Source organism: Melanotaenia boesemani, chromosome 2 (genome assembly GCF_017639745.1).
Source record: "Melanotaenia boesemani isolate fMelBoe1 chromosome 2, fMelBoe1.pri, whole genome shotgun sequence".
Taxonomy (NCBI): domain Eukaryota; kingdom Metazoa; phylum Chordata; class Actinopteri; order Atheriniformes; family Melanotaeniidae; genus Melanotaenia; species Melanotaenia boesemani.
Genome location: NC_055683.1, coordinates 16,842,558 through 16,868,426, shown reverse-complemented (window position 1 = coordinate 16,868,426; position 25,869 = coordinate 16,842,558). Strand labels below are relative to the sequence as shown.

Below are 25,869 nucleotides of genomic sequence, written 5' to 3'. Positions count from 1 at the left end.
TCTAAGAACATCCATCATTATTATAATGCAATATTCAGTCTGTCTGCACCTTAATTCAGGCAAACTGACTTTTATAATCATAACTGGACATTTTAAACCATAAAGGCCCGACCCATGAAAAAATGGTAAGAAAAGTCTTTTTTTTTTTAATATGACATCTTTATTTGGCCCTTTAACAAAATGGTACAAACAAATTTATATTGTTTCTTTTTTTGGGGGGGATATCTACCATTTATTACCATGTGGTAGTTTAAAAATATTATAATACGGTTTTCCGCTTCTGGTTATCTATTAGGGGACAGAAGATAAGTATCAGATTGTGTTCAACAGGATTTTAAGCAAAGTTTATACCATAAATTGAAGCAAAACGTCTCAGAGACTGTATGTGACAAATATGTCACATCAGGCTCTTATCGGTTAAAATGGAACATGAAATAACTTTTTAATCCAGAATTTTTGAGGGCCCCCCCCGCACCCTGCAGTGGGCCCTGGGTAAATGGTATAGTTTACCCCCCCAGTCCAACACCACTGCATTTAGGGACAACACTGATTAATTAAGATCAGAAATTCATCAAAGCTTTTACTGCTAATCATTTGACACTGATGCGTCACAGTAAAAACAGTTCAGCTTTGTGTTGATATTTTATTCCATTTCCAGCCAGACATTTTCCAGTCAGACAGTTCCCAGACAGGCAGTAGCGTCAATACAAAACATGACTCGGTGTTATGAAGGACCTCAAGCAGACAGATAAGGTTAAGGATTTTATTTACAGAGATGGATGTGACCTGAGATGGATCTTTGAAACGGCTCTCACGACTTGGAGTAGTCCACTGGAGACCAAGGAATCAGGGAGACTTGCAAGGGAGTCGAGACCGGGAAGGGGAGCGCAGGGAAAGTCCTACAATGTAGAAACGAGGTCCGACGAGGAGTGAATGTGGAGTGGGAGTATATATAGTCCAAGGCTCAGATTGACTGCAGGTGTGGCTGATCAGTATTCTGGAGACTGACTCCGCTGATGCATGACAGGTGTGGTTGTGGCAGGGCCTGGTGCGGGTGTGACACTCGGCAACCTTTACTGGAGAATAAATTTCAACATAATTAATTAACATTTTGCCATAGCACATTTCCACCAATCATTCATTATAATGTTTTTCTGTAAATACAAATAAACATGAGTAAAATCTGACTACATTAATCTAATTATGCTGGATTTTTTAAAGCAAACCTCCAAATTCATGTAAGAGCTCAAAAATAACATCAGCTGATTGCATTTACCACAATAATCTGATATTCTCTAGGAAGTTTTTCTTTTAAACTTAAATCCATATGAATTTATACATTTGATTAGATTATAAATTCTCTATTTGATGTTTCACTTTTGTTTGACAACTCACAAAAAGGAGGATTTTTTTCAGAAAGTCTATTTCAACCATATTATTATTATTTTTATCATTAATATTATTATTATTATTATTATTATTATTATTATTATTATTAGTTATTGTTTCAGTAGCAGTGGTTTGGAAGCAAGGGGGAAGGGAAGCAGATGGAACATAACACTGTTAATTCTATAATCATATATAATATGAGTAATGGGGGCCTGGCCCCTGTAGAGCCCCATTTGTAGCAACACCATGCCCTCAGTATCTGTAGACATAACTTATTGATCATGGTTCAACAGATACATCCGGAATAACCTCAGCTGTCAGTAGTGTGGCTGATATTTATTACTGCACATCTGAACTAAACAAGAAGCCTTAGTGTTGAAATTGCAGGAACTCCTGATGTTTAAACATCAACACCAACACTTAAATCTAGCAGAAGGCAGATGTAAATCACTTCCCCCAAAACCAGTAACATTGCTCCATGTACAGGATCCACCAGCTCCACATTTTAGCCCTCTGACAATACCCAATAGTATGGTACCTGATAGTACCTGGTAATACCTGATAGTACCAGAAAGTATCTCCATGCAGCACCAAAGGGCTCTGAGTAACACCTGTCTCCTTCCTAGCAGCGCCTATCCTTCTTCTCCTCCTCCTCCTCCTCCTCTGTAGTCAGGGGTGCTGCCAGAGATTTTGGGCCCCATAAAAAGAAACTGAAGTGGGTCCCCCCCTCTAAAAATTTTGATACTGTAATACATAAATTAGCAATTTTAATGATATTTTGACCATCATACCTATATTTGTGAAAAGAAAAACATGACAGGCTACTTAGCTGGGGAAGCACTAAAAATACAATGAAGTTCATTTAGATTTAGTTATTTGCTGCAAGAAGGATAATTCATATTTAAAGACCCATTCTCTCTTTTTTAATACTTAAACAATTAATTATCAATTACTTAAAATACAAAACCTAAATACAAAATAACCTCTTCCATGAAAATGAAATACATTTATAATCTGTGCAGAAACAAATCAAATCTTAGCTAAAACATCAAAAACAAAATGGGTGCTCATTTTTTATGATTTATTGTATTGTGAGCATTATCATTGAACATGATCACTGAACAAGAGGCAACAAAAAATTAATAAATTAAAACAAATAAAATCAGAAGCAAATGGTAAAATATATTAGGTAGGCTCAGAAACAAAACATAGCGGGACCTCACATGGTTTATTGTAATATATGAATTGAAAGTAATACGGTCACAAGCTAACCACTGTGGAGATGTATAGCCAAACAACAGCTGGGAGCCGTCTTTAAAAATAAATAATCACATTTTAAAAGGTAGGACTTTGTGTAATAAGATATCAAGGAGCGGTAAAGATGCACTATTGCTAAGTCAGGCTCTTGCAATCTCATTCACTGCCCTTGCTCAGCCTTTTTCACCAAGAGTCCAACGTGAAGCTTTCTCCCTGGCAAATTCCCTTATCAAGTCTTTGAAGTCCAGCTTTCTATTCTATCCAGGTGTTTTATTATATAGTACAGGTGTGGAGAATCAGGGGAGTGCTGGAGGAGTGGCAGGACAGACTGTGACACCAATGATGTAATGTCATGTGTAATAGCATCACAATCAATATTTTTGGTGGCCTCCCACTATTTTGTTTTACTTAAATTCCACCAAAAATGTCAGGAGACATTGATCTGACTAACAATACTCCACGTCATTGTCTCCCTCATGTAGCAACACATGCTCATCTCCTTCCTTAGGAGCCATTCAGGAGGAGGTGCGGGGGTGAGCGGGGGGTCTGGCATGCATCTGCTTCGGCATGCATGCATCTGCTCTCATGTCTGTTCGGAACATGCATGATGTTTTTAGCAGAGCAGCTTGCTAATCATTTGCCTGCGTTGTTTATTTGACTAAAACTGTGAAATTAATGAAATCCAGAGCTGTCCTCAGGAATAATGAGCTAATAAGGGAGCAAAGTGCGCTAGCTTATATGATCAAAGTTTAGAAGAGACAAAAAGCTGATGTTCCACAACTTTCCATCAGATGAACTAACTGACCCACTTCGCCTCTGAAAGAACTGGGTGACGCACTGTCCATCCCTCTGTTCTCTCTCCAGTCTCCAGTTTTTTTTTTCTTTTAAACTTCCAGATTTTTGAAGCATTCTGCCGTCTTAGCATCCACTTGCTGTCTGTCTGTTGCACTGCTCCGCAGCTGAAGGAGCAGGTGGACTGAACCATTTAAGGGAAATATAGACGGGGGTGGGTGTTCAGAAATGTTTCCAAAACAAAGAAATTTAGTGATATCATTGCATTGTAACTCAAATGTTTGTGTGATTGAAAGTTTATCGTTGAGTATTAGATCATTTTGTTAGTATTACAATTTCAGATTCAGTTCACGCGTGTGTGAGTTTTCTTTACAGTACCAAATTTTGACATACAAATTCAGATTTTTGTTCTCACATTGTATTCTACGAATTTGTTCATTCTGGCACATTTTTACCTAATTAATTGATTTTGGACCACAGATCAGTTGTTCAAGCAGACAAAGAGTGGATTTGTTTTGTTGAAGGGATGAAATGTTAAAAGCATATTTCTGGGTTCATCCTGTTTTCATCAAATAAGCAGCATTTCCAGGATCTGCTCTGATGTTCAGACTAAAGAGACTTTTTTCGTCTCGTGACTTTTAATGTTTTGTTTCTGATAATTAAAACACATGGAAACAAGAAAGAATATTACATTTAAAAAATAGAGAAAAAGCAGCTCAGAAACTTTCCATCTCATGTCAGATTGATTTCAAGTCCACTTCCAGGAAATATGAAAATATTTTTTTTTTATATGTGCAACAAAAACAAGAAAAAAAGAATTTCATTATTGATTCATTAATTTGAATCTTTATTAAACAAAAATGAGTCCAAGAAATTATTTTCAATGTCCAGATCTAGAATCTGCAGCTGGAACATTTTGAACAAATTTGCTTTGACAAGAGGAGCTTCTCTTATCTTGATAACTTAAGAAAATCACAAAATCACAAAAACAAAAATATCAACACAAACAAAAACATGAACATAACTGTAGTTTTGGTGATTAAACCCACAATACGACACAGTGACTGCCTCAGCATGCACGTTCGTAAATAACAAGAATGAATAGTGATCAGTGATCGTGCAAATGTGACAACAACGATCAAAGCCATCCCAGGCGGCCCCGGGACCAGTAGACCAGCTGGCCCCCAACAGCATGTATCCCAGCCAGCCCACCATGATGACCCATGATGATGACAAAACAGCTGCCCAGAGGGCAGCAGAGGAAGGTTCAGCCAGAGCAGCCTGTGGCCATGGAGCATTGGCCTCCCGGAATCCAGGGATGGCCGCTGCAAGGTGCCGGGCTATCTGAGAAGGACAGAGCACTAATAACCCTCCTATCCCGTCTCTCTACTTCCCCCAACCACCAACTCCAGAGGGTGACCCGGGCTGGCAGGAGAGCTGCAGGTCCCAGTTCCAGACCCAATGACTACCCCCGGTCTCGCCCCCCAAAGTGCAGCAAGCTGGATACCTCCGGGACCAGCAGTGCCCCAGCAAGTTTCTGTCTGACAAATTGTATACAGAGCTTTTGTTGTGACAGCGGAGCTAGATGAGTCTCCACTCATGTCTGTCCACTGTGTGGTGGAGAGCGTGGTCTGGATTATCCATGATAGTTTGTAAACCGCTATATAAGTACTTGGTCTGTACTTATATAGCGCTTTTTTAGTGCTATCACCCATTCACACACACATTCACACACTGATGCACTAACCACGACCCATCAGGAGCAAGTAGGGGTTCGGTGTCTTGCTCAGGGACACCTCGACATGAGTTCTCCGGGCCGGGATTGAACCGGCAACCCTTAGGTTACAGGGTTACCACTCTACCCACTGAGCCATGCCGCCCCTTACAGTCCTTCTCTCCACCACACCTTCAAATGTTTCCAGCGTGGAGGTAATTATAGAGCCAGCTATCCTGATTAGTTTGATGAATTTGATGTTGTCTCTGGCTCCGATACTGCTCCCCTAGCAGACCAAGGCAACACCAGTTCTACCAGTCTGCCAACAACAGACTGGTAGAACATCTCCAACATCCTGCTGCACACACTGAAGGATTTGAGCTTCTACAGGAAAAGGTGTTATAGGGTGAATGGGAAGGGACACAGCACAGTGCCCTGCAGAGCTCCCACATAACATACCATCAGAAGAAACACTGCCCATCCAGACAAACTGTGGTCTACCTGTCAGGTAATCAGTGATCCAGGAAATGGTGGACTAGCTGACACCCATCCCCCCTCAGCTTGTCACCCAGACACAGAGGCTAAACAGTACTGAATGCACTGGAGGGGGAAAAAAAAGTGTTATCTCCAAAAACCTTTTGCTGTAATGCTACAACATCAGATCTGAGTCTGGAGAAGGTCCTGGTTCCTTGGAAGATGCCCTGCCTTGTCCCTGTCCCCAAGAAGCCAATCCTATCTTGTTTGAATGAATGTCAACTATTCGCTCTCACATATCTATACCTCATATTGTACAATCAATGTGAAGAACATTGTGCTTTTTTTGGCTAAATATAACACTGGGAAAGACAAAGCAGTGATGAAAGACTGATTGTCAATTGAAGCTGCAGAAGGCCAGGTACACACAAAAAGATTTTTTTAATCTTATTCTGAGATTTTTTGTCTGGTGAAGACCTCACACATGAGGAGAAAAACACCAGGCATGTAACAGTTTTTATCGTACTGTTTGTGGTGTGCTTAGATAATCTCATCACAGAACAACACAAACACAGCACAACACAACTGGGAAACACAGCAGCAAACACCCAGCATGAAAGAAGATATCTAGGACGAGGGAATGATGGTGGTCTTGGGACTATTGTTATGAAAAACAGACTGGAGATGGTGTGAACATGGACTTTATATCCTTCCTTGTTCCTCAGTCAGCTCGGTCTCTGATTGGCCTCATTACGTGCCATGTCACCATCCACACAGTCACAATTGAGGAGTCGTTGGTTTTCTACACGTTTTGGAGACGGCTGTCGGGACGAATTTGCTCATAACAAACCTCAGACCAAATTATAATTTTATAAGAAAATCTAATAAGATTCAAGATAATCAGGTGTTTGCCATCTTTCTTCGGGAAGGGGCAAAATTGGGACAAAACCAGCTCAATAATCGTTATGTGTGTACCAGGCCGAAGTTGCATCGTGGTGTCTCTTGATTAGAACTGGTGTGCTGGCCGATCAGCAGGTACCTGCAGATCAGCTGAACCTCTTCGCCCTCATTTAAACAAACACCCGCCTGGTGAAAGAAACTCCAGTTGACACATGAGACTAATACCAGAAGAAAAGCTGTGTTTGTTGTATTTACTGATGGAACATAAAACACAGAGTTGACGTTATTCAACTTCCACACAAGCTTGAAAAGTCCTCCACGAAGGTCAGAAACAGTTATAGGCTCATGTTGAGCTGAATGGCTGTCAAGTGTAGCCTGTTGGTTTGGGTTCCAAATGGTTACCAGTAAACTCTTTCCTTAAATAAGCTCTCTCATTGCTGAAGCAGGATTTTATAGTTTTGTTACCAGTAATTACATAAAGATGCTAAATGTACAGCCTTTACAAAAATGGGAACTTAAGGAGTTGCTATTGTAAAAAGGATGTAGTGTTCTGGCAATGGAGTTTAATTTAGTAGCTTCTAATCATGTAAAAATGTCAAGGATTCATACCAGTTATGGAGCAGTTTGCAGCAGCAATGAACCCAACCATGTAAAACAGGTGTGTTAATCAATGACAGAGCAACAAGTTAAAAAGCATCTTCACTTTGAAGACTTTTCTTCAATCACGTGGGGGACCTGTTAGAAACAGAACAAAACACGGAGAACATCAAATTGACAAAAGAAAACACAGGAAGGGAACTAAAACTCTGGTTTACACTAAATAAGGAGAAAGAAACTAAAAGTTAGAAAAGATTAAGAATAGTTTTTGGTGCTATGTAGCAATGAGACATAAATGCATCCCATTACTAAGTCTTAAGTAAATGTGTGAAACCTTCACTTCATCCCAGCATAAATGTTGGACCAGGTTGCATCATAACTCTGCTTCTATGGACTTTTTTATTTTGTAGCAGCTCTTAAAACTAGATCCTAGATACACTTTATCCTCCTTATTTATGAAGAATCTGACAGCTTTCCAGCCTTACATTTAGAGGATGGCCGCTGTATGACCTATTTGATATACTGACCACCCAGTCCTCCATCTGACATTCTGGTTCCTCCCCTCTCCAGTTGGTGGTGCTAATGCACCAAATCGCTGCTCACCGCCAAGAAAACAGGAGGAAGTCATTTCATGATCTACATCAGTGGTTCCCAACATATTTTCCTTGAGGACCCCTTCATGCAAAAATTAAAAAGCCGTGGCCCCCTGCCCCACACTGTGCTGAACCCATGCTGGTTTCATGTTTTAATTAGCAAGATTCTCACCATAAATACTGGATTCTGACTGAGTCCTGTCCTGCCATTAAGCCACAATTAAACATTTAGCCTTACTTTTCTCAAAATGCCAGTTCCATGTGAACGAAATGCCCAAATTATTTTAACAACTTGACCAGATACACATTTTTAATCATAAGCCAATAGAACTTATTAATGTCCAAAGACCTGCATGTTAGGCTGGTTTGAGTCTATAAATTCTCTCTAGGAGTTTGTATGAGTCTGATTGAATGTTTGTCTTTCTGGTTCTGTAATGGACCAGGAACTGCTCCAGCCCCCTCGCCACCCTGCATCTGAATAATCTGTTATCTCCAGATAACCAGATAAATGATTCTGTTATCACTAGAAAACGCTGGTAAAAACATACCAGTCTCTCAGACCTTTTTTTTCTTATTTAATTCTAATTTTCTGGTCAATGTTTGATATTAAATTCTTTTTCCTGTTTTAATTTCTCACTGACATGTAATTTTAATGTCCTCTTTTCTTTCTCTTACAGGCCCCTAATCCGCTGGTCTAGTTGGAGTAAAAAATGAAGCATCCCTCCTCAGCAGTGCCTGTTTTTATAAGGTGAGCCTTTAATGTGTCAGTTTTCCACCTTAGCTGTGCAATAGACTCTCTTTCTGAGCAGAGGTGACCACTAGTTGTCAAATCTTCACTGAGGATTCAATTATTAGACTCTTGAGCTGCTTTCTGCTGCATTTCTGTTGGAAACTGTAAATTCTGGGACCCAAACAGGAAGTTTAGTTGAAAGCTCTTATGAAAGTCAATACATGGATGTGTTCAGAAACAGATTTAAATCTGCAGAGTGAATGTAATCACACAGCAGGTGCAGTTTATAAAGTGGGAATAAAGACAGCTGCTTCCCAGCACCAAGGACACAAAAAGTACTTAAATATTTCCACCAGAAATGGAAAAGAGAAACTTATGTATGAGGAAAAGTTTCAGTTTAAACACAAAGCAGAACTAAAGAAAATGGTTTAATGTCATTAAGTGTATTTTTTTAGGCTCATAATTCCTGTGGCTCTCATCATAAAGTTGAATCTAAGAAGTATTTAAACACATGATAAGCATTTTGTTTTGCTTAGCATTTGGTTGAGTTTGTCATTCAAAGCAAATAAACTGCTGTGATAAATAAATCCATTTTTGATGTATTAATACATTGGTGGTCTTCAAGAGGATTGAGTGCCTTAGAAGAAACAGAAAGCTCTGTAGAAGCTCATTGAGCCAGCAGTGTAACACTAGAATAAAGAATCTCAACAATATCTTGCTGATACTGGCAATATGCAGAAAGTGAAGCGGTGCATGCATTGTCATGGCGATCAAAGCTCAGAAGACAAATGCTTTGCCTGAAGATGCAGATCTTTGAAACGTGGATTTGACCAGAGATAAGTGGGAAGCAAAAAGAGGAAATGGAGCTGCTAACAAAGTTCAAGTGGTTTAACAAAATTCACAACGAGGCTTAATTATTGGAGCTTCATCAAGCTGGCAGCTCACACAAGGAGAGAGAAGAAAAGGAAGATAAACATACTCACTGAAATGAGGATCTGATGTCTGCAGTTTACACAAACAAATATCTTCATGACTCTTAGGATGTGATAAAACTAATAAACAGTGATCAGAAGAAATGGATCCAGCTACTAGTTAAAACATCTTGTAGTATTCACTGGTGATGTTTTCACATTCTGGTCCTTCCAGAAAGCTGTTATGCTACTTAGTATGGAGAAGATGACCTAGACAAGTTTTCTTTCTATGGAATGGGGAGGATGTGAGAATGAAAAGAAAGCAGCAAGGTGGACACAAATCAAGCTGTTAAACTGACAGCTTTTCAGCATTTGTAAACGGCTGCATGAAAGTGGATTTTCTAAATCAGAACCTACACAAACAAGGACGGACAGTGGCCCTGCTCAGCTAATGGAATAATGGTATAATGCAACACCTAATATCTGAGGGCTCAAGAGGTTACCATTTTCTATCCTTTTCTACCTTAAGATGCAACAAAAACTCCTGATTCAAAGATGTTCAGCTGTGCAGCTGCAGAGATGAGGGGAACGTGTCAAAGGTTAATGCTGCTAGTTGTGTATTGAGAAGACAAGATCCAGCTACTTTCAAGCCTTGTACAAAGTAAAGTGCTAGTGGAAAAAAAGGAGTGTATTGAGTTCCTGTGGATGAATGGGCGATGTCTGTGATGTGGAAGTGTCTGTCCCACAAAAGGAGAGTGGTGGGATCAAGTTTGAAAACTGTGGATCTGTGAGATAGGAGTAAAGCCAGACCAGGTCCTGAGAGGCCCATCAGACTTCTGAGTCTAAAAAATTCTGCTGATCTACTGGATCAAAGGTGGCACTAAGATCCAGAAGAACCAGGACTGACAGTTTCTGTGAGTGAAGTTCCACCTGAGGTGGTTAACAGTGTTTAAAAGCATGTCTTGGTACTGTGGTTGGTCCTAAAACCAGATTCACATATGTCTAAAATATTGTTTATTCAGAAATTTGTGTGTGATGAAATTGTGATCTTGTATTTAAACAAAGGACTAAAAAAAACAAAAATGACTTAAAAATGTTGAGTTGGATACAGGCAGATAGTTATCAGGAATGTTTGGATGTAAATTCCTCTTCTTCAGAACCACTGTTGTTTTACAGGCAGATGGGAAGACGATCGTCTGAAGGGAGAAACTCTCCACGTTTAAAAGCTCAAAGAAAGCATCACGTTTTTCAAGTAATGTGGGAATGGGATCCAAAAGGCAGGTTGTTGGGTTTAGTTGGGATAAAACTGGACCAGCATCTTTGCATCAACCAGGACAAACTCTCCAGTGTTTCCTCAGGTAAAAACAAAGCTTCAGGTGTGTTAAGATCAACGTGTTGTTGAGATAAAAACTGGATCTAATAGCATTGATTTTACTTCTGAAGTGGTCTGCAAAGTCCTCACATGTAGCATCTGATGCTGTCATGGAGGACTTGTTAAAATCTGTGTTTATTAAAAGATCTATTTTTTTTACAGATGAATCTGGGATTATTTTTATTGTCTGAAATCAGATGGAAAAGTGGAGTGTTCTGGACTGTTTCATTCTTTTATTGCAAATTTTGAGTTGTTCCTTAAAACTTTCTAAATGAAAAGTTAATCTTGATTTTCTCCATTTTCTCTCTGCTCTACTGCAGTTACTGTTCAGGTTTCTGATTTCTTCGTTTCTCCACGATGGTGTTAGTTCGGATCTTAGAGTTTTGGTTTTAAGTGGAGCTGCAGCATCAATGACTGACTTCAGTTTCCTGTTAAAATTGTCAGCAGTAAAATCACATGTTGCAGAGTTTGGTTTAAAATGTTAACAAAATGTGCAGCCACTTCAGAAGTATTATATTGTTTCCTCACAGTTCTGACACGGGCCACCTCTTGGTTAAAACTGGTGATGTTAAAAAACACACAGTGGTCTGACACAGCCAGGTCAGCAACAGAGAACACACCAGTGGATAGACCAGAGGTTATGACCATGTCCACGATGTGATTTCTGTTGTGAGGAGGCTGTGTGAAATACTGATTAAAAATCGATAATTATGTTTTGGTAGAATCATTGTTTTTTTGTGGCAACTCTACCTATGAGTTATATGGGTAAGGATTCCCACCGTGTGAGATCATCTTCAGCTGTTTTTACATAATTAAGCCTTGTTAGTTCTGACAACCTGGGGGAAATGTTTATTCCTAATCTTATCTAATATTTCCTGATTATAGTGCAGTATCAGAATTATCCTGGAAAGTGCAGTTAATAGGTAAAATCATCATTTTCTTAACAAAATATTTTGCCCTAGTCAAGTCAAATGAAAAAAAAAATATTTTATATATCACATTATGAAGGAAGAAGGAAAGCCTCATTAGAAGATATCAGGCTCACCAAGTATCACCTTTATAACTGACATTAAAATGAGAAAAAAAAGGAGGCACCAGGGGCTCAGGTGGTAGAGTAGGATGTTTCGGCGGTGGTCAGAGAGCCGTTGGAGCTGATTGGCTGCCATGTTTCTGTTAGCGCAGCGGTGGCTACACAAGTAATTTAACATCTCTGACTATAAATGAGGAGTAGATGAATACCTGAGTGCCCACAGAAATAAAGTGCAATATAAATCTAATTAAGTAATATTACCCTTTTCTATCAAGCACACTGCAAACAGGGGCAGGTTAGTTTTAAATGAAAATATTATTTATTGATGGGTGTGGAGTTTATATTTTTAAATGTTTTTTTCACCAGAACTGACATTTAAACATTGTCACATATGTCAAAGTAACACCTTGTACTATAACCACATGTGTCTACTGTGTAGTAAATACATTGCAGCCCATCCTCTGGCTAATTAACATTATAGCTAGCAACAGTTGTAAGGAGAAGCCAGAGCTTGAAGACCCTCTTCCATCATTAAAGTCTCCTTTCTGGTAACACTTTGGTATGAAATATGTAAATGGGCAAGGACAATTGGATAAGATAAAAGCCGTGTGCTGGCATTGTTCAGACTGGGGTCACAAAAAGTCATAAAACAACGTTTGTTCAAAGTTTCATCCAAGTGACTGACAGTCAAAGCTGTGACAGGAATGCTCCAGAACTAATCTTTAAACATCACAGACTTCTTTCTGTTATCTGTGTGTGTTCAGGTATTTTATCTTCCCTCCATCAGGATGCAAGCTAACCAGAATTTTCCACAAGTGAACCTTCAGGTTAAACAGGTAACCCAGAACAAAAGAGAAGTGTCCTCCTAAAGCATTTCTGGCCGTACTTCAGTAGTATTTTCAGCAGCGATAGAATGAAGTCCTCCATCTGTCAGAGCTCTGCAGATCCACTCACCAAACTCTTCAATCTTTGAGGGAAAGCAGGACGGAGTCTGTCAGCATTTGCTGTGAGTCTTTCTCATTTTCAGCTTCTTTTATTGCTTTAACAGGAAATAAAATGATCAGAATTACAGAAACTTCATTGATCCCTGTAGGAAGAAAACTTTGTTAAGAAAGGAGGAAACAGTAGAATAAAGAAAACATCAGAATATGAAGCAGAAAAAAATGATGTGATGTATTCAGATGTTCATTTATGATGCAATTTTCAGTGTTTGAGGGAAGATATTTGCTTAAAAACATGGAGCCTCTCTGTCACTCCCAATGGTTAAAGTAAAGCCTGGTACACACGTAAGGATTTTTTTAATCTTATGAGATTTTTTTAACTGGTCAAAACCTCACACGTGAAAATAAATCAGACATTTAACAGTTTTGATCATAATGTGTGTGGTGTGCACCGATAATCACAGAACAACACACATAACGATGCTGTACTGCAACTGATCTACAACCTAGTCCTCTGAGCCGGACATTTCACGTTACCAAATGTGATCTAACAAAAACGTAGAATAAGAACCATAGTAACACCCGGAAAATAAAAACCAGCATGGAAGAGGAAATACAGGATTAGGGAATGACGGTGGTCTTGGGACTATCATTAACAGAAAAAGCCAGACTTGAAAAAAATAACAGACTGGAGACGGCATTAAGACAGACCTTATATCCTTCCTCTTTCCCCAGCCAGCTTGCTCTCTGATTGGCTACATTACGTGCCATGTCACCATCCACACAGTCACAACTGAGTAGTCGTTGGCTTTTTAAAAGATGTCCTGGGAGGAAGGACAGGAGATATGCTCCTGGTCCTATCTACCTTCTCTCTATTATCATTGTAGGAGCCTAAATGCAAGTTTTAGTTGAGTTATGGTTAAAGTTATTATGTTAAAGATTTCATGCATGTTTTCAGATTATTTAATATATAGGTGTTTTGTAATTCAAGCTAAAAACAAGAAACACGCTTTATTTAATTACGTGCATGGCTAACTTTGTAACTTCGAAGAGGATATTGTGGCTCTAAGATGATTTGCATATTTGATTGGTTGGGCAGGCTAACAAGGGTGGGGCTGGGACCTGATCAAACAACACAGTCAGGCAAGCCTGGAGTAGAGCCACACATTTTTTTGACCTCTCTTTCTCTCATTTCATGGCATTATGTTTTATTTACTTTTATTTTCCTTACTATAGAGAACTAATGGACCATTTTTTTGTGGAGTTTTAAAGTAAACTGTTCCACTGAATATGAAAGATCTTGTGGAGTTTTTTGTTTTTTACAAGTGACACGTGGATGAAAGCAAGGGTCAGAGCGTCAAACTAAGGCTCTACAAGAAGGAAGATACATTTTAGTCAAAAAACTTGCTCTCCAAGAAGTTATGGAACATGGAATGGCCTGACAATGATAAATAATGGAAAATTCGAAGCTATGGCAGTTCGTTAACTGACGGAGGTTTGCTGAGGACAGCACTGTGTGAGTAAAAAAAGGAGGATTGCTTTTCTGTGGAAGGACAAAGTGTGTAAATACAGTGTAAATCAGCTTGGTGTTTGGACATTTTTGCTTAGAACAGATACAATCATACTCATGAGCAGATTGATATCCCGTTGAATCTGAGTTATTACCTTCTTGAGGAAAACTAAATGTAGGCGAAACTGGAGACAGTTGTAACACGGGTCAGTTGTAACGCTTGCAATTGCTCCAATCAGGGAGACGTTGGGAATAATCTAATTCACTCTGTACATGTTCAGTTTAGTCCTTAGTCTGCATGTGAAAAAGTATTGCCTTGAGGCATACACAGCTAAATTTATAAGGAAAAATATCATTTTGAGGTAACAAAGTAAGTTTCTTTGCTCAAATTATTTTTGTGACTAAATAGCTTGCTTTGTAGTAGATCATTTTAATTTCGTTGTACCAGTACAATGACAATAAAGACACTGAAAATGAAACTGAATGGTTATTTGTGTTAATGTTTTAGTTGTTAATTATTTGGCAAGCTAGCTCATTGATAATGCGCTTGGGGACATTTGTAACACGCTTTTATGTGGTAGGTTGTAACAGTTTAGAAAATGTGATTTGACTGATAACATTTTGTTGTAAAGAGCATTTGCACCAGGATAGTCAGGGAGACTTTGTTCATAGGGTGGGGAAATCAGAAAATCTTCACACCTTTGGTTTAGTTTGCTCTTTTTTTACTCAAGCAGACCAAACAAATATTAGTGATTAAGATGTTAGTGTAGTTTAAAGATGCACAACAGAACTTTTGCAATATTCCTAGTGAAGCGCCTCCCTGTTAACAGCTAATCTAGCATCCATCTTATATCCTATCTGTACTGTGAGCTCTCTTCATTTGTGCCTGTTCTCCCTTTTTTTTCTACTCTTCCTCTGGTAATGTCTTCTTGCGTTTCTTTGCGGAATCAGCCACAGGGGACGTTTAAATACAGCCAGCGTGTATATATATCCGTTTGCTAGCAAAACATGCGACATCCCAGATGAAAATTGTTGTATAGTGAGATTTCTAAGCCTCGGGACGCTGCTGGGCAACAACGGCTCCAGAAATTGGTTGGAAATTTTTGTAGCATGTCTTTAACTTCTATGCTGTGGGACCACAGCATTATTGTTTAAAAGTTTGGGCCTCATTTCATAATGTTACATTTCACCCCAAGGCATGTTACAAGTGAGTTGTCAGTTGTAAGATTTAATTCTTTGTGTTTGAGACCAAGCCATTCATTTTCTGATTGTTACAACTGTCCCCGGTCTCTTCTATTAGGTAGTGGGGGAGGTTCACTGGATTTTCTGGCCATCTATGCTCCCTTCTGTACATAAATAGGGACGTCCATTTCAAACATAATAGTTTGCTGTCCTCATACTTTTTATGCATCTTTTGCTTTACCTTGGTGGTTGTTAATTCCTTCACTGGTGGGCAGTGCTAAGTTCAGAGTTCACTCCCACTAGCTTACATCAGTCTCAGACACTGTTTGGCAGTGGTAATGCACCGCTATAAAATTGTTTCCACCCACCCAACACGCTCTAAACACTTGCATATAGTCTTTCTCCAAAAATGCAATTTCTACTGTTGTTGTGCTTGTCTTCATTCTTCTTCTACTTTGTTTTTCCTTCCTGATAGTCTTTTTTCCTGGTTTGTTTCTTTCGCTTGTCGCATGTCAGCTATTCTGCTGAGCACTACCCCTGCTATTTCTGGTGGTATTGCTCCCTCTTTTGCATAAAGCGACAGATAGTTAAGCTCCCTGAAAACAAACCAAATTATGCATGTAACCGACTCAGAAGACTGATTAAACTGTCCGTCCTTCTGCGTATACGTCTTCTTTGTTGATCATTAATGGGCCTTTAGCTGTCATTAGGGGCGACTCACTGAGAAAATCTGCCAAAGTTCAATAGGGCTTCTTTAATAAGTGATGTGATTCTCTGACATGATTCATGATGTTTCTCAGAGCAGAGATGGATACGCCTGTAAAGCTGCCGCTGGAGGAAGATGCTCTCATCCAGAAAGATTTTAAACCTTCAGCAGGTAGGACTCAGGATCATATGAAGCCCAAAATGAAAAATCACAACCCTAGTTCCTTTTGTGGTTTCAATATCCCCTTATGTGTTTGAAGACGGCCTCATTAGTTAGAGATGCCAGTCATAGACTCTATAACTGTAATGGAAACCAATGCCAATCAATGTCATGACATTAACACTGAACAGGAGGCAGGGTACAACCCACGACAAGCCACCTGCCAGTCACATGTCTGACTGTCATGGAACGATGTCTGGTCAGCTCCTTCCAACAGCCATGTGACATTTAAACTCCTTGAATAAGAATCCCAGATAGCAGACATATTTGGGCACAATATGGGTCGCATATGGCTCAGTTACAGCACTGGCAGGTGTTGTGTGAGTCATATGTGGAGCAGATGTCAGTTTCCAGCCTGGCTTGGATCATAGCAAGTCTCCTGGGTACCACATGTGGTCCAGTGGCCTCATTTATAAAACTGTCTGTAGCAAAGCAAACTACAGGTGGCGTCTCTGGTGCAAAAAGAATATGCGGCGCACTTCAACTTACAGATTTCTAAAAGTATGCACATACACATCCCACGCCTTTTTACGTTTATAAATCGGAATCAACTCTACAGCAGGCGCAGATGAGGGAGCACCTTCACAGGCCCAGATGGTGGCTATAAATGGTCTGTTGAATTACTACAATAAATATGCATCACATAATTTCCATGATGGCTCGGGAGAGAAAAAGATTGAAGAAGCGGAATTTTTAATGGTGTGAGACAGAGATCCTGATGGACAGTGGTGAACAGTAACCTTCCACTCTAGGCAAGACGCTACAGCCCACAGTAAATAATTTTGGAAAAAAGCGTCTGCTAAATGACAATAATGATGCCGGTAATGTAGTCTTTTGTTTTAATGTATAAAACAAATATTTACAGATACATCTGAGATTGGTAGCAGTTTATTTAGTGTTAAATGATACTTTATAGTCCCTGGGTGTTCCAACTGGGTCAGCGGTGCTGAAGCTGTGATTGGAGAGGGTGAGGCTAGAGCCTCCACGCAGTACCGCAGCAGCCATGTCCTCAGAGGAAGTTCTATAGGTGCAGAGGGACACAAGCAACACTATTAATGAGGTGGCCAAGGAGTTGCGGGAAATGGAAACTGTCTTGATGGAAATTGGGACAACAATTACAAAACGACTGTGTAAGAATAAATAAATAAATAAATAAATAAAGGAAACCCACCTCTTTTGTGTTATATAAGCGTTGCATCACTTCTAGATGCACCAGTCTGTCCCACTCTGCTGGATCACAGAATAAATGACCGAAGCTTACTTTTCACTAGGGCTGTCCACCCTGTCCACCTTATCCTTTCCTTGACTTTATTTTGTACAGTTTGTGTCGCAGTTTCCTGTTTTTCCAGATTTTGTGCATACGCCATGGTCTGAGTTTGCGTGGAGGTAGGGGAACATTTTCCCGCCAAGTTTGGCTTTTATAAAGTTGACTGTGTTTGACATACACCGGTTGTTGTACCTACACCAGCTTTATAAATGAGGCCCCTAGATGTCAGTTGCTGACCTGGATTTGATTACGGTGAGTATTTTGTGGGTCAAAAGTCAAAACACCAGAACCCTTCCTTATGGTTATTTTTTTAATGGCAGCAAAATGTAGTAGCTCAGATAACCTTTATTAATTTTATATTAATAAAGATAAAAATTATTTCAGTTAAATTAACCAGCTTTTTAGTTTTGTAATGACTCCAAAAAAAGAAGGGGATAGAACAAGCTAAACAGAATATTCTCTTTAAGAGGAGCAATTGTCAGGTAAGACATGTTGACGTGGTCCCAAAGGTCTAAATCAGCCTGTATTGTGGAAAAGAAAAAGAACAAATATGAGTCATGTCCTGTTCCTGTCAGAGTGAATTTAATCTGATAACAAACTATGTAATGGGTCTGATTCAGGCACTTTTTTTCTGAAAGAAGAAATGCTCATGAACTTTCCTGTAATAACTAAACTCTAAGTGATATATGTTCATGTCTCTTTTTTCTGTAGAGAGAACAGCTTCTAAGATTCGGCCTGAGTTTGTGTCGAGAGTGTCAATAGAAATCCTTAAACAGCTTTTAGATTACCTGGAAAGAGATAAAGTTTTCAATGTTAGTGAGAGAAAGGATATACTTGAGAGGAACCAAACCACTGAAGATAAGGCCCGCAGCCTCATCGACTCTGTGATGAGTAAAGGGGAGGAATCCTGCCAGAGGATGATGACACATCTTAAAACCAGAGATCCCAAACTCTACTCCCAGCTGCTTTCTTCCTCTGATCCATCTGCTTTTAAAGGTATGGTCATGTATTTCTGTAAAGATTTGTGAACCAATGTTTGGGTCGTTTACGTCTCTGAGATAAAGACCAGTCATATTTACAGACCAGAATATTTACTAGCTGTTCAACAATTATTGACTACATTTAAACATTCGAGTTGTTAAAATAGCACCACAGAACCTAAAAGCTGCAGGACAGTTAATAACATGACTGAGAACTAACATCTTAATTCCTCTCTCGCACTGAAGAAACTCTGGACTCCATGACACTTAGTTCCTCCTACTCTCACTTCAGTTCTTAGCAGCTTACATAAACAACTATTGTTTTTGTTACCAAAACAAAATGTCACAGAGTCACTTTATAAGCTAAAATGCTTCTGACATGGCAGATATTTCTTTTCTAACTTCTGAAATACCATATGATATACAAATGAGCCCAGTCTTATTACGGTCAGACAGTCATTGACATTTTTATACAAATGTTAATAGACAGAGCATAAAAATGTATTTTTAGTTAAAAAAAAACAAAAAAAACATCGAGATTGTACATATTTGTGTGTTTTTGTGGACTGGTGTTTAAGAGCATCAAACTCCATTTATTGTATATCTGAACCACCATCAACAGCTTTGGACTTGTGAATGTCTAGTTCTGTAATCGTTCTCCATTCTTGGTGGTAAACCTGCTGAAAGATCATTACATTAGTTTGTGTTAGTAGATGAAATTGATTTCTTACTATCTGTGTAAGTGTAACTGAAACATGCATTTAACTGGAGTTTGGGAAGATTTCATGAACAGTTGCACTTGATTTGATAGTTAAATGTTTTTTTCTTTCATTTCAAAAACTGCTTAATAATAAAGATCCTGATCTGTTTTGTTGTTCAGTGGCTTTTCGGAAGTGTCAGTGTAAACTAAAATCTGGTCTAAAGAAGAAGTTCCAGTGTATATTTGAGGGGATTGCTAAAACAGGAAGCCCAACCCTTCTGAATCCAATCTACACAGACCTTTACATCACAGAGGGAGGGACTGCAGACATCAATGATGAACATGAGGTCAGACAGATTGAAACAGCACCCAGGAAACCACACAGACCAGAAACAACCATCAGACAAGAAGAAATCTTTAAACTCACACATGAAAGTGATGAACCAATCAGAACAGTGATGACAAAGGGAGTGGCTGGCATTGGGAAAACTGTCTTAACACAGAAGTTCACTCTGGACTGGGCTGAAGACAAAGCCAACCAGGACATCCAGTTGACATTTCCACTGACTTTCAGAGAGCTGAATGTGCTGAAAGAGAAAAAGTTCAGCTTGGTGGAACTTGTTCATCACTTCTTTACTGAAACCAAAGAAGCAGGAATCTGCAGCTTTGAAGAGTTCCAGGTCGTCTTCATCTTGGACGGTCTGGATGAGAGTCGACTTCCTCTGGACTTCCACAACAATGAGACCCTGACTGATGTTACAGAGTCCACCTCAGTGGATGTGCTGCTGACTAACCTCATCAGGGGGAAACTGCTTCCCTCTGCTCGCCTCTGGATAACCACACGACCTGCAGCAGCCAATCAGATCCCTCCTGACTGTGTCGGCATGGTGACAGAGGTCAGAGGGTTCACTGACCCACAGAAGGAGGAGTACTTCAGGAAGAGGTTCAGAGATGAGGAGCAGGCCAGCAGGATCCTCTCCCACATGAAGACATCACGAAGTCTCCACATCATGTGCCACATCCCAGTCTTCTGCTGGATCACTGCTACAGTTCTGGAGGATGTGTTGAAAACCAGAGAGGGAGGAGAGCTGCCCAAGACCCTGACTGAGATGTACATCCACTTCCTGGTGGTCCAGACCAAAGTCAAGAAGGTCAAGTATGATGGAAGAGCTGAGACAGATCCACACTGGAGTCCAGAGAGCAGGAAGATGATTGAGTCTCTGGGAAAACTGGCTTTTGATCAGCTTCAGAAAGGAAACCTGATCTTCTATGAATCAGACCTGACAGAGTGTGGCATCGATATCGCAGCAGCCTCAGTTTACTCAGGAGTGTTCACACAGATCTTTAAAGAGGTGAGAGGACTGTACCAGGAGAAGGTGTTCAGCTTTGTCCATCTGAGTGTTCAGGAGTTTCTGGCTGCTCTTCATGTCCGTCTGACCTTCATCAACTCTGGAATCAACCTGATGAAACAGAGGAGGTTTAAATTATTCAAAGTAAAATCTAATCTAAAACATCTCCATCAGAGAGCTGTGGACGAGGCCTTACAGAGTCCAAATGGACACCTGGACTTCTGGGTCCTCCTGGGTCTTTCACTGCAGACCAATCAGAGTCTCCTGCGAGGCCTGATAACACAGACAGGAAGTAGCTCACAGACCAATCAGGAAACAGTCCAGTACATCAAGGAGAAGATCAGTGAGAATGTGTCTGCAGAGAGAAGCATCAATCTGTTCCACTGTCTGAATGAACTGAATGATCGTTCTCTAGAGGAGGAGATCCAACAGTTCCTGAGATCAGGACGTCTCTCCACAGATTATCTGTCTCCTGCTCAGTGGTCAGCTCTTGTCTTCATCTTACTGTCATCAGAAGATCTGGAGGTGTTTGACCTGCAGAAATACCCTCCTTCAGAGGAGGTTCTTCTGAGGCTGCTGCCAGTGGTCAAAGCCTCCAACAAAGCTCTGTAAGTACATTTAGAGCAGGATGCGGAGAAATATACTGCTGCTGTTGTAAGGGTACATCACATGACAGATTATTACTTGTCTTGTTTTTTCCTCTTCAGACTGAACAGCTGTTTCCTCTCAGATGAAGGATGTTCAGCTCTGTCCTCAGCTCTTAGCTCTCAGTCCTCCAGACTGAAGGAACTGAACCTGAGAATCGAGGACTCAGGACTGAAGAAGCTCTGTGATGGACTGCAGAGTCCAGATTGCAAACTAGAAACTCTCAGGTCAGGTTTCTCTGCTGCTCTCACATGTTCTTCCTCTGTTTCAGCTTCAAACAATCTCCGTGATGGAACATTCTGCAATGTCTTCAAGACCACTTTGAAATTTTCTGAATAAAATATGTCCAGAGTGACGCATCTTTTAAAAATGAAATGAACATTTGTTTCATTAAAACTTAAAGGTATAAATGAGCCTTTTGGTTAAATAAAGATGCTCTACTTTGTCTCTCACCTTTGGTTGAGACATTCTTCGTCTTGCTTGTTTATGACCTTGTTTCCATCCAGTGGTTCAGTCACATAGTAAACAGAATGAACCCAATGGTTTTCTCCTGCCTAAATTCCTTAATCATAATGGGAAATATCATGGAGTTTAAGAAAGGAGGTGGGATAAATTCAATTGGGTTCCCTAGAAAATATTGCAGCATTGCATTTAGAATCCGACCACAATGACCCCCACCTGTCATTTTATTCTGCAGTTCTGAAACTGCAGATGTTCAATAAATATTCTACAATATTATCCAGTTGTACTAACTGATAAATGTGTGGATATATGTGATATTGTGTATATACATAAATATTTGTATATACACAATATCACATATATCCACACATTTATCAGTTAGTACAACTGGATAATTAGCAAGCATTGCGTTGAAGGTTGCAGCCAGAATGAATTGTGTTATATCTTTTCACATTGGGACCCATTTAAAAAGATGGCACCTCTGTGTAGTAGTTTGTCTCTGCTACCTTTTCTGTATGTTGTCCTGCCTTTAATGCTTTTTGCTTATAATGTGTCACTGCTTCTGGTGTATGATCGCCTGGCGTTTTTGAATATCCATAATTTAGTGGACAAACCTTCGATTCACACTTTCAGCAGATGACCAACGTCACCGCAGCCCATGTTGGCGTCTGTACCTTCTAACCTATGGCGTTCCAAGGAGTGTACCAGCTATAAGTTACGAGAATCAGTGGATCCCTGCTATCGATCACTGCTGCCGACTGTCCCGGAAGCCACGTATCTGCTTCCTTGTCACCGTCCCATGAGGATCTGCAGACGGAGCAGCGTGCTGTAGAATTTCTGCCCGATTGGTTGTCTCTGAATGGACTGACCGGTGTTTAATTTGTACCGCTCTGATCTACAATAGGTCCGTTGTAAATAAGACTTTTATCCTTAACGACTTTTGGATTTTCTCCTGTTGACGGAAACCTGGCAGAAACCAGGTGACAACAGAGTTTCAGAGTTCCTCCCACGTGGCTGTTCTTACTTCAGCTCCCCACAAGTATCTGGGCAGGTGGGGTGGTCTCGCCACCGCATTCCCACAAATAATTATTCGTGCTTTGAGCTGCAATTATTTGTAATTGAGCTCACAAGTCCTATGTTAGGTGCTGTTGGCTATCGCCCTCCGAAATACAATAAATATTGTGAGTTCTGAGTTTTTGGCTAATATGCTTTCAAAATATGATAAACTCTTGATTTGTGGGGATTTTAATGTTCATGTTTGTTGTCCATCTGACCAGTTTTCCACTGATTTTAATTGGCTAAACCTACAATCATCTTGGGCACACCTTGGACCTTATCATTTCTTTCGGGCTCTCAACTTCCCTTAAAGAGATTTCTGAGACCCCCATCCCGGATCATTTCCCTATTATTTTTGAATTTGTAGCCCCACCACCAGCCCGTAAGCCTCATGTCCCATCCATCCTGTCAGCGTTGCATCATCACTTCCTCTACAGCAGACGATTTCACTGTTGCATTCAGGGACTCACAGTTTTTTTTTACCTTAAATGACTTTGTTTCCACTCTCTGTCCAAACAATATTCTTTCCTCCTTTCACACTACCTGCTAAGAGGAACTATAATAAGGACCCTTCTGTTGCTCCAACTCTTTCTGCTGTAGCTGAGCAGTTTGATTTGGTTTCTCTCTGTTCTCTCAGTAACATAGTGAAATCTTTGAAGCCTACAAATTGTCCACCAGATGTGAGTGCTGAAAATGGTTTTTAACACTGTAGGGCCTAGTCTTGTGGTTCGTTAAACATGCTGAGGTTAGGACTTTTCTTAAAAAGCTTAATCTTGACTCAACAGTTTTATCAAATTTAAGACCAGTTTCCCACCTGTCTAAAGTTTTAGAAAAAATTGTTTTTATACAGTTACAATCTTTTCTGGAAAACAACTCTGTTCTTGAGAAATTTCAATCTGGGTTTAGTTCTCATTATAGCACTGAGTCTGCATTGCTAAAGGTGCATACTGATATTGTGTTGTCTGTTGAAGCCAAATGTCCTGTTGCCTTGGTGCTGTTGGATCTTATACAGAACTATACAGTCCTCCTGTCATGTCTGGAACACTATGTTGACATCCATGGTATTGCACTTAAGTGGTTCAGGTCATATTTGTCCAAAATAACTTTTTCTGTGATGACTGGTAATTTGTCTTTTTCTTGTGCTTTGCTCTCCTGTGGGGTTCTGCAAGGTTCTATTTTTGGCTTTGTTTTGTTCTCCTTATACATGTTATCACTTGGGTTTGTCATAGCTGATATCAAGCAGTGGTTGGCCCAAAATTTTCTACACTTAAATGAAGACAAAACTGAATGTATAGTGTTTAGCTATAAAGTATCAAATGGATTTGCCACCTTGCCTTTAACACCCAGTCTAACTGTCAGAAATTTAGGAGTGATTTTTGATAGCTCCATGAAATTTGACAAACAAATAGACAATGTTGTTAAGACAAGGTTTTTTCACATATGTCTTCTGGCAAAGTCAAAATGTTTCTGAACCGTCATGACTTAAAAAAAGCTATTCATGCTCTAATTAGCTCTAGATTAGATTACTGTAATGCACTGTATGTTGATGTATCCCAGTCTTCCTTTAGCCGCCTTAAACTAGTGCAAAATGCAGCTGTCTGGCTTTTAACTGGTACCAAGGGAGCACACTCCTATCCTTTACTCCATCCTATTTGCTTTCCATTTTTTTCCATTTTAGAATTGATTTTAAACTTTAATGTTTGTTTTAAAGCTCTTAATGGCCTTGCCCCATTTTATTTATCTGAGATGTTAACTGTTCATGAGTGTGGCAGGGCACTAAGGTTGTCTAACCAGCTATTGCTGGAAGTGCCCAGGTCCAAATTTGAACATTGGGGCGACCGAGCCTTTTCAGTTGCTGCATCCCGGCTCTGGAATAAGCACTCCACTGATATGAGTCTCATCAAGGACCTGGGTCACTTTTAAATCTTAACTGAAAACTTATTTATTTAGGATGGCTTTGAACACCCAGTAGTGTATTAACACTTCTATTTTTTTTTCTCTTTGATCTATTTTTTGTGCTTTATTATTCATCTTACCTCTTGTTATGTGTCTGTTTTCTGGTGTGTTTTAAATTGTTGTTTTAATCTTTTGTAAAGCACTTTGGTTCATCAGTGGGTCATTGTAAAGTCCTATGTAAATAAAGTACATTTACATTTACATTTACATTTATGGAATTTTTTTCTTTCATAAAGGATTCTACGGTGTTCCTCTAAGAGGTGCTTTCATTAGCATTTGATGATTTCAAATAACTCTTATCATGGCTGCTGCTCACATACTTCCAGATTATTGACTCAGTAAGGAAGATTCTTGTGGACACAGGACAATTAGACCAGAGTAAGGATGGGTATATCGATACTCTGGAGTCAATACTTCAATTTCAGCCGGTCAAATGTCAGATTTGATACTTTGGTGAATACGGAGATAAAGCTTTGCTGAGACAAAAAATAAATAAATAAATAATAATTAAAAAAAACTTCTGAGAGTTTTAGGGACTAAAATTGCATGTGAAGCCTAGCAACAGTGTAGCCCTCCTGTGTCACATGATCATGGCAGCCTATCAGATATCATGAAGTCATGATGAACCGGCTACTAATGAGGTTTTGATATGTTACTGGTTTAATTTAAGTTATTGCAGATTGTTTTATTATATTTATCATATTACTATTACTTTAAATTTTCCATTTAATAAATTAGAGTAATCTTATAATAATCTGTAGTTTAATTATTTTATAGTTTTATAAAGATTTTACCATATTTTTTTAATGTACACCATTATAATTTATTATTACTTCTTGAGTTTTATGTATATATAATACTGCCCTTGCAATAAAGATATTAATGGACAGGTACAATAATAATTCTCCAAGAAGTATCAATATCAGTTTGAATGAAATGTACCATAAACTAAAGATTTTGGTATATATATATACTTAACACAAATATTATTTATTTTGTTCAATTCCTTCTCTTCAGACTGAATGGATGTACCCTCTCAGAACAGGGATGTTCAGCTTTTTCCTCGGTTCTCAGCTCCCAGTCCTCCAGGCTGATTAAACTGGACTTGTGTATTGATGGCCCAGGACTGAAACATCT

The 25,869-nt window shown here is 39.5% G+C and overlaps 1 protein-coding gene and 1 pseudogene across 1 annotated transcript in view; both read left to right on the top strand.

Moving 5' to 3' along the window:
- Positions 1-25,869, top strand: part of LOC121649630 — a 133,868-nt pseudogene that overhangs the window by 18,508 nt on the left and 89,491 nt on the right.
- The window catches only part of LOC121649675 (NLR family CARD domain-containing protein 3-like), a 71,560-nt gene continuing 58,340 nt past the window's right edge, over positions 12,650-25,869 (top strand). The window contains exon 1 of the mRNA XM_042000678.1: positions 12,650-12,765. The gene's annotated coding sequence lies outside the window, so the exon portion shown is untranslated. The remainder of the gene's footprint in view (positions 12,766-25,869) is intronic.